The 8,932-nt window shown below is 35.1% G+C and overlaps 2 long non-coding RNA genes across 3 annotated transcripts; one reads left to right on the top strand and one right to left on the bottom strand.

The window, feature by feature from the left end:
• LOC143510572 (uncharacterized) lies at positions 1-3,945 on the bottom strand. The gene is made up of 7 exons (XR_013130023.1): positions 3,787-3,945; positions 3,577-3,663; positions 3,412-3,489; positions 3,085-3,222; positions 2,694-2,816; positions 2,424-2,498; positions 1-2,328 (listed from the first exon to the last, which is right to left on the bottom strand). It is a non-coding gene; the product is annotated as an uncharacterized LOC143510572 (long non-coding RNA).
• An 80-nt stretch (positions 3,946-4,025) lies between these two features.
• Positions 4,026-7,623, top strand: LOC143510571 (uncharacterized). 2 transcript variants are annotated; one of them, XR_013130022.1, is made up of 4 exons: positions 4,026-4,305; positions 5,356-5,478; positions 6,203-6,292; positions 6,498-7,623. It is a non-coding gene; the product is annotated as an uncharacterized LOC143510571 (long non-coding RNA). The 2 variants fall into 2 exon arrangements; XR_013130021.1 differs by lacking the exon at positions 6,203-6,292 and having other exon boundaries at positions 4,041-4,305.
• Positions 7,624-8,932: the final 1,309 nt, after the last annotated feature.

Below are 8,932 nucleotides of genomic sequence, written 5' to 3'. Positions count from 1 at the left end.
AACATACAGCACTTTTTAATACACTAAAAGCCTGTGTGGTCACCAGCATTTCTAATAATACATAATAATAATAAATAATAAATAATGCATATAACAGGACAATCTTGAAATTTATTTTTTGTAAGGTTTTTCTTATAGTTCTTCAGTTACTATTTAATCTCTCTCTACATTGTTTGGGAGAGGAATAACATACTCGTTGCCTCTTGATTGGACCAAAACAGCTTTCCTGTAGAACAGTTCAGTGGGCACTGCATACACATTCTTGGATTCCAACACTTCAGATACAAAAGTGGAAGCAATGTTCAACTGACCATCCCTGCAGAGCTGTCTACTAGTCTTCATGAGCTCTTTTACCAGTACACAGTGCATTGATAAATGCTGTCTTTTGAATACTACCATGCTAAGAATTCTACATAATCTTCCATCCTGTAATTCCACTGTTGAGTTAATTCTTTTTTTTAGACCTCTGTTACTGCTTGAATGATAGAGTATGCCTTTTATAATGAAACGGTGATAACATTCACAGTGTCTGACGGTAACACCCAGCAAGTTTTTGATAGCAATTGTTTGTAACGCAGACAGTTTGCCATGACAGGGTGTGCCAAAAACCCTGACATTTTCATTTAGGCTAGATGAATTAGAGGTTGATAATTTGTTGTTTATGAGATCAGAAAAAACGTTTTTAACCCCATCATTAGCATCTGCCATTATCTTTCCTGCTTTTTGTGTTAGACTCCTCCAGCAAAGAAATCTTTTAACTATTTGCTCAGGAACATGTGTGGTTCCACTGAAGTAATGTAACAGAGTGCCATTAAACGATTCAAAGGAAAAGGTTGATGTGGCCCACAAAGGCCCCCAATTCCTCACACTTGCTGCAATGTGTGTCAGTAGATGAACATTAAATGTCATATTTGCTGCTCCATATAACTTTTCAAACAGCATAGTGAACTTTTTGAGAGCTCTTTCCGCTAATTCAATGTCACTGTGTTTCACTTTTTGTCCCAAAAGAATGTGCATAGCAAACACTAACAGAAAAAGGTGGTTCCAGAATTTCTTCACTAAAACCCCATTCAATGTTGGCAGAGCATAGAATAAGAGGAATGACCTCCACTCTGATGCTTTCCAATATTTTCTGTCTGCCACAGATCGTGGTACTCTAGTTATTTCAACTGGGGGTTTAATTGCAATGAGCTCTTTGTCAATGTTGTCTGCTTTTGTTCCTATGTACCACTCTTTGTCATGATGTTTTGAGTCAAACCACAGTTTGGCTAGTTGTCTGGTCACACCAAGGCAGACACAGTGCTGATACTCTGGAACAAATCCATTTATCATTTGAAATGTCTTGAGTTTCATTAATAATGAAGGTCCTTTTACTCCCATTACAGGATTCTCGGGTGTTGCAGCCATTGCATCATGAAAGTGCTCAGCTTCATTTCTGAGATGTGGCTTTGGGGCTTTGTTTATGTAAGGACCACCTCCAACATGATAACAGAAATCACATCCATAAAACCCATTAAACTGTTTGGTGTTTCTTAGAAGTGGGCGAGCAACTGAATCTGAACTACATATGAGAGCATACACTTTGGAGACATGCTCTATGTTTGCTGAGTCTTTCCACTTAATGCCATCTCTTTCTAGAACTAACAGCTCATCTACAAATGGCTTCAGAAATGTTAACATGTTGGGCTTCTTCTCCCCAAACCAGAGGCACGGAAGACAGATATTTGCCTTACGTTCTTTAGGTTCAAGTTCTATGACTTGGCATTGAATGGGCCAGATTTGATACTTTGAGCTCTTGAACACTGGTATCCCATCACAGTTCCAAATTAAAGATATGTCATCCTCACCCAATTCACCAGAATCTTTTAGCTTACGGTATTCTTCTCCAAATTGTATATCTGATATCTCATCTGCAGACAGCTGATCTTTGTTTAAACTTGTCTGTTTTTGTTCAAGCAATGTTTTGAGCTGTGAAGCCAATTTAAGCACTAGAAAGAAACACCCACTTTTAAGACAGCTCTCGGAATCAGTTATTGCATGACAAGCACTACATTGTAGTTCACTTGTATTATCCCCTAAGTAGTTTCCACATGCTGGACAATAAAAATGTGGTTGATAATTTCCATACTGTCCATAAGCTTTGTGAAAAAGATATGTGGTCACTGGTGCCATGCCTGGTAAATGCTCATTGAAAATCTTTAATAGATGTTCCAGTGCCACCGATGTCAGATTGTGCCTTAGTACATAAGACATGAGTAAGAGCAAACTTTGTCCTTTTGTCAGTGGTGCTCCAGGATATGCAAGATCATCTCCATCCAAAGGGTCTGTCTGTGAAGATATTACATAGTAATAACTTTAAATAACTCATCTACAGAAAAAGACTGCTTTTGTACTCAAAACATACGATAATAAAAGCTAACAACCTTGCTCTTTGGAATCTCTTGCTGGTCAAATGTTGTGGCAGAGTCTATGTGTTCTGGTTGCGTTTCATATAATTCCTGTAAGAAATATTTATAAATCTGTAATATTTAAACTAGTGTTGATGTTGACAATTAATATATCATTATTATGGGAATATTAATGATAGTAATAATAATAACCTTTATTTCTAGATCAATTTTCATACTAGTGACAGCTTATTATTTTTTTAGAGCTTCAGTTATATTTAAAAATCTTCATTGAGTAACTGTTACCTGTACTTCTGTTTGCATATCCTGTTGATCCCCTCTTGCATAAGTGAAAGTGCTGTCTGGGTATGCTGTCTGTGGCAATTCCAGCACTGAGTGGGACTGTCTGCATTCTTCGTCTCTGGCTAGCTGCATAATATGTGCAATCAACATAATAGAACATTGTCAAATGAAATAGAAACAGCAATTTTACATGATTATATCATATTTTAAGAAAAGACACACAGCTTTAAAATACAAGGACCGTACTTATCAGTGTTCTGACACATGACAGGGAAAATTAATGCACAAATATTCCCATTTCATATAATCTTACTGGAATGACAATAATGCAACAACAATTCAACACAGTCCCATGAATGAATCTACATATTTCCAAATTCTGACATTTTAGTACCTCTGATGAACTTTTGTTTGGTGTTTCCTGCTGCTGCTCTTCTCCTGCTGAATTGACATGATGCTTTCTTATTATGCTTTCATCATATGGCTGACTGCTTGCTCCCTCTTCTGTAAAAGGTTCTTCATCTGGAACATTCTGATCATGGGACAGTTCATGGATGTATTAAGCAATCTTTATATAATAACAAACGAATACAATTCTGAATGAATGAAAACTTAAGAGTAAAGTATTTTGCAGATTCTCTGTACTAATAAAATTAAGAAACAGCACACAGATACTGACAATTAAATCTCCTGCTATTGAATTTTATCTTATTGATTTTACCTGCATGTCACATGTGGGAATGAGTTTTGAGTATGCCTCCAAAGAAGATTTTTCTTCTCCATTAAATGAAAGTGGAATCTAAGGAATGCAGTTACAATGTCAATGTGTAATACGTTAATTAAAACATCCATAATTTGTATTCTTGTAAATGGAAACATAACATACCTCTTCTAAGACCTTTCTTTTTGTGTTTGTGTCTGAGGTTGCACAATACAGGTATTTCTTGTAATTTTCTCTACTGTATGAAGTATTCTGCAATGAACAAAACATTCCCTTGTGGTCAAAATTAACGATTCATATTACAATATAATACAAATATTATTTTCATAATTATTGTTGTTGTTAATAAGAGAAGATATATAAAACATGAAATACCTCTTTCTCTTTTGCAATCCGTCTGTGTTTGGTAGCTCTTGAAGGTTGTTTCGACTCATCCAGTAGATATTCTTTGTATTGTCTTTTAGATGCCATGTCTGCTGCAAAGCGTTGTATTTTTCTCATAAAAACGCGCGCATAGTATCTTAAACGTCCTCGTTTGATTTCAACCAATCACTTTAAAGATACAGAGAGCCAATTACAGCAGACTATGTGTTCATGGGTACTTAGGATTTATTTGTTAACTCAGTCACAGCTGTAAGTGTATCATAAGGTCGGGTACAGTTCGGGGAATATTTCCAGTAGAAAACGGCACCGTTTAAGTTCGGAATATTTGATTTCAGGGACAAATCAGTTCATGTCGAAAGTACTGACATTGTGACACTCCAGTACACAAAGCAGCTAGTTCAGGTATTAGCAGGCCGGATCTTTGGATCGACGACGGGTGGATTGACGTGTACCAGGCTAACAGGAAAGACCCACAAAAGAAGGTGGCCGCAAAACTGCTATTACTAGGAGGTATGTATTCTCATAAGTGCATTCCTGTAGGCTTCTAGTCTTCATACCTAACATACCTATTCTGAGACTAAAATAGCGAGCGAGGTAAACTATCTAGTATGAGTGAGCGGTTTTCCTTGCGCGAAGTGATTTTCCTCGCTCGCGATTTTTGTCTTGGAATTGACACACGCCATAAAATAGTTGAATGGATATGCTTTCTACAATAACCAAACGTGAGAACATGTCACCCCCGCCATGAAATGTACTCCCGTTGGAAGTTGCGTTTGGTCGGCCAAAGCCTCCGTGTTTTCCAGTAAAGATACATGCAATGTTTTACAATTGCTTCAAGTAAACGTTCGTTTATAATTGTGTGCACAGCTTAGAAAACACGAAGGATGTTTTTATGGCAGACAAAAAATCCACCCGTTCTTAAAACTAAGAACGGTGCTTCTCGTGGTTGGGTACACATGAGAAGCACTATAAACTCCATTTTACTTGAAGTAATTGTAAAGATAACCCCCACCTCCAACCAATGAATTAACTGTGATTAATAGACTATTACATTATATACTGTGTGTGTGTGTGTGTGTGTATATATATATATATATATATATATATATATATATATATATATATATATATATATATATATATACTGTTAAAAAAAATAAAGGGAACACTAAAATAACACATCCTAGATCTCAATGAATAAAAATCTTTGAAATCAGTTGAAAATCTCTCATTTCTACCTGTTGTCTGTTCCATTTGCACAAGAGCAGTTGAAATTGATTCACAATCAGTGTTGCTTCCTATCTGAACACGAAGTGTTTTATATATATATATATATATATATATATATATATATATATATATATATATATATATATATATATATATATATATATATATATTATGGTAGAAAGGAATAGGTTTGTTACTAAGACTTTACTTTATGGCTACCTGTAAATACCTTGCTTTATATGTAATTACGTTTTTATGGAATCTTGACAAAGTTACTGAAAAGACATGCTGTAGATATTTTGTCTTACCTTTTATGTTTGATATTCACAGACAACTATAAGGTCTTGATAGAGAAAAAAGGCCTTTCTTAGGAATGAGGACATGTGGATGATGGCAGCTGAGAAGAGAGGGGTTGCACAGTGTACCACCTCAGTGGATGGAAGCAAACCAAAGGTTGATATTATATAAATAAATTGATAAGTAGCTAAATATGTTTTTTTTTCTACTGTGGGAGCTTTTAGCTACTCTGCCCCGTTTCTTTGGAATGCCCTTCCTACTCAAATCCGCAATATTGACTGTCTATCTACCTTCAAATCTCTGCTTAAAACCCACCTATTCACATTAGCATACTTCTGACTCCTCATTTTCACTTCTCCCTGTGTGTCTTATATTTTATCTGGCTGAAAGTATTTGAATATATGTAGATCTGTTTGTCTGATTTTAATTTATTAACTGTTGTAAGGTGTCCTTGAGTGCCATGAAAGGCGCCATCATTAAATAAAATGTATTATTATTATAATTATTAATATCTGGTCCATAGGTGATAAAATTAGGAAAATAAAATCTCAGATGATCAATAACATGACAAATTACAATAAGTTATTATTTACAAAAAACTGCAAAAGGGCAGAAGCCATGTGTGTAAATGAAGTACACCACATGAATCAATGAGCATTTAACAACCTGAAGAAATCTTTTTTGAATGATTTTAGAAGTCTCACATCATTCAGAAGGAATTTTGGGACACTGTTCTTTGCACGTTTACGTAGCTTTAGTTCATTGAGGTTTGTGGGCATTTGTTTATGCACAGCTCTCTTAAAGTCCTGCCATTTTAATTGGGTTGAGGTCTGTAGTTTGAGTGGCTATTGCAACATCTTGGTTCTTCTCTTTTTTTTAGCCATTCTATTGTAGATTTGCTGGTGTGCTTGAGATCATTGTCCTGTTGCATGACGTAGTTTTGGCCAAACTTAATTCCTAAATGAAAAAGGTAAAGGTGCACTTAATTTTTCATGTACCGATTTAGCAGTTTTGCATATTTTAAATGAATCATGACACAGTAATTTGTGATAAGGTGTTGTTCATCATAGGTTGTGTTTTTTAAAATGTGATGACTTTCTAAGCAGATGTTTTATGTCCTGTTACATAAATCCATAGAAAATTAAAGAGGATGTAAATATATTTTCTGGACACAGATTTTCCTGGGCAACACAAGGGTGCAGGTCAGCAAAAGCTGCTTCCGAAGATTAAACCGGACACTGTTCACCCAAGAATTAGCCATGCTTCTTTTTGGGAGGGATGTGTTGGCTTCCTCAAGTCTAACTGGAAATTCAGCACTTGGAACACCAAAGGATCAGTTAGACCCGGAAAAGCTGAGTGCCCTTGTTAGTATGTATTTTTGATTTTTCTTCATTTTGGTGTTTTTATAATGACCAACTATGGTTCTAGAGAGCTACCTCCCTCAGAGCCTAGTTACAACCACAATTTGCTACACAGTTTTGGTTTAAGTAAGGAGCAGGATAGCCTATTGGATACAGGACGGAACTAAACTCTGCAAGAAGGTAGCTCTCCAGAACCAGTGTTTTTAGACCATTTGAGATAACCAGTGAACTGAATAAATCTACAATAAATCTACAAAAAAGGTAATACTATGCCTATGAATTAGCACAAACCATTTTGAGAAGGACTGTTGGCTGTTTTACCATTCTGCAAACAAATCTTTAAAAAAATGCTAACACAACAGAACTGCCTGCTACAGGACATGCAATTGGGATACCTCTAACCTTAACCCTAACCCTAGCCTGTTCCAATGCCTGAGCTATTGTCAAAGCAGTTTTAGTCATTTGAATGCATTGTATTAATACTCATCACTTGTCACTTGTTTATTTAGGTTTTATAATGTGTAATTTGTGGTATATGCCTTACAAAGTTCACAAGCATTATTTATCATTTTGTTATTTTCTTTTTGTACTGATGCTGTACTTTTGGAGTTTCCTGGTACAAGTGTGTCAGAAGTGAGAGCAGCCATTAGAAGAAAATGCAATAATGAGAGTTTTGTGTACAAAAACAAACAGTATAAAATGTAGTGTAGTTATGTAGTTATTAAGTTATGTTTTGTTTATGTAAATTTTGTGAATTTGACACAGAACTGTTCTGAATACAAGAGCAACTGTTTAGGTTTCTGTTTGGATCTAATATACAGCACTACAAGCTACACTTCACAACACTTGTCTGTGCTGTATTTCAGTGTATCTAAAAGGTTTGGTTATTGTGGAAATACACAAAGCATTTTATAAGTCAATAAAAACACTTTAAAATATATATATGGGCATTGTGTTGATGTAATTAGTTAAATTCAATACCTAACACACAGTAGAGCTGTCCCGCAGGTGAAAAAAGTACACCAAAGTACACTTACATTTATATTTTGTAATGCATTTATGATAAATGTGCTATTGTGTAATAAATATGTTCTTAGTATGCTATAGTGCCATTACAAAGACCAATGGTGCTTAATAAAACATTTATTATGTTTTATTAATATACTAATAGTAATCTTAAAGGTGGATTTAAACATACTCCAAGTTCACACAAAGTATGTTTTTAAAATAAAGATTTGGTGGGAGAAAGTATACTATAGATGCACTTAAATAGACTTAGTGGTGTCTAAAAATAGTACAGTTGAGTATATTTAGTTATGTTTAGTACAATTTTAGTAGTAATAAAACATGCATACAGCACACTTAAGTACAAAGTTAGTGTGTGAAAATAGCACATTTTTAGTATATTTATCATGATGCACTGAAAGTGCACTTAAATTAAGTATATTTCAGTACACTTTTTTTGCCTGGGAGAAAGTATACTATAGGTGCACTTAAATAGACTTAATGGTGTCTCAAAATAGTACAGTTGAGTATATTTAATTATGTTTAAGTACAATTTTAGTAGTAATAAAACATGCATACAGCACACTTAAGTACAAAGTTAGTGTGTGAAAATAGCACATTTTTAGTATATTTATCATGATGCACTGAAGTATATTAAGTGCACTTAAATTAAGTATATTTCAGTACACTTTTTTTTTGCCTGGGTTAAGAAGGCATGATTCTATAAAATCAACTGCATACATACAGAAATGCTTCTTTGCAATTCTAGTCTGTAGCTTTTCTGTTAAATATTGAAATAATGAAATCCCTGGCATCAAATTAAAAGAAAAGCACATTTTTATGAAGCTCTGTTCATGGAGACCATTCTCTGTTTAGTGAGCCCCTCATCCAGGAGCCGGCACCAGATAAAAAGTGACAGATGAATCAGTTGCATCCGGCCACATTTGCAGTCTCTTCCTGTCGTCTGTCTTTATCATAGCATGCCAGAGGATTCTGGTAACAGACCATCTTATTATCACATATAAAGAAACTGGGTTTGTCAGATATTAGAGGTGCGATCAGCACCTGCAGCCTGTGTGTTAGAAGCAGGAAGGCCTTTGACTGCACACTGTCACCTCCAGCACGCATGGAAGCAGCTTGTGCTTCACAAGATGCTTGGATCCATGAACATAGTTGTGATTTTATGATGAAGCTGTTCATACAGATGTTTCTTTTCAAGAGTAAAGGGATATCTTCATGAATTC

This window comes from Brachyhypopomus gauderio, chromosome 3 (assembly GCF_052324685.1).
Source record: "Brachyhypopomus gauderio isolate BG-103 chromosome 3, BGAUD_0.2, whole genome shotgun sequence".
NCBI lineage: Eukaryota > Metazoa > Chordata > Actinopteri > Gymnotiformes > Hypopomidae > Brachyhypopomus > Brachyhypopomus gauderio.
Note: the sequence above shows the minus strand (reverse complement) of the source record. Positions and strands in the feature narration are given on the sequence as shown.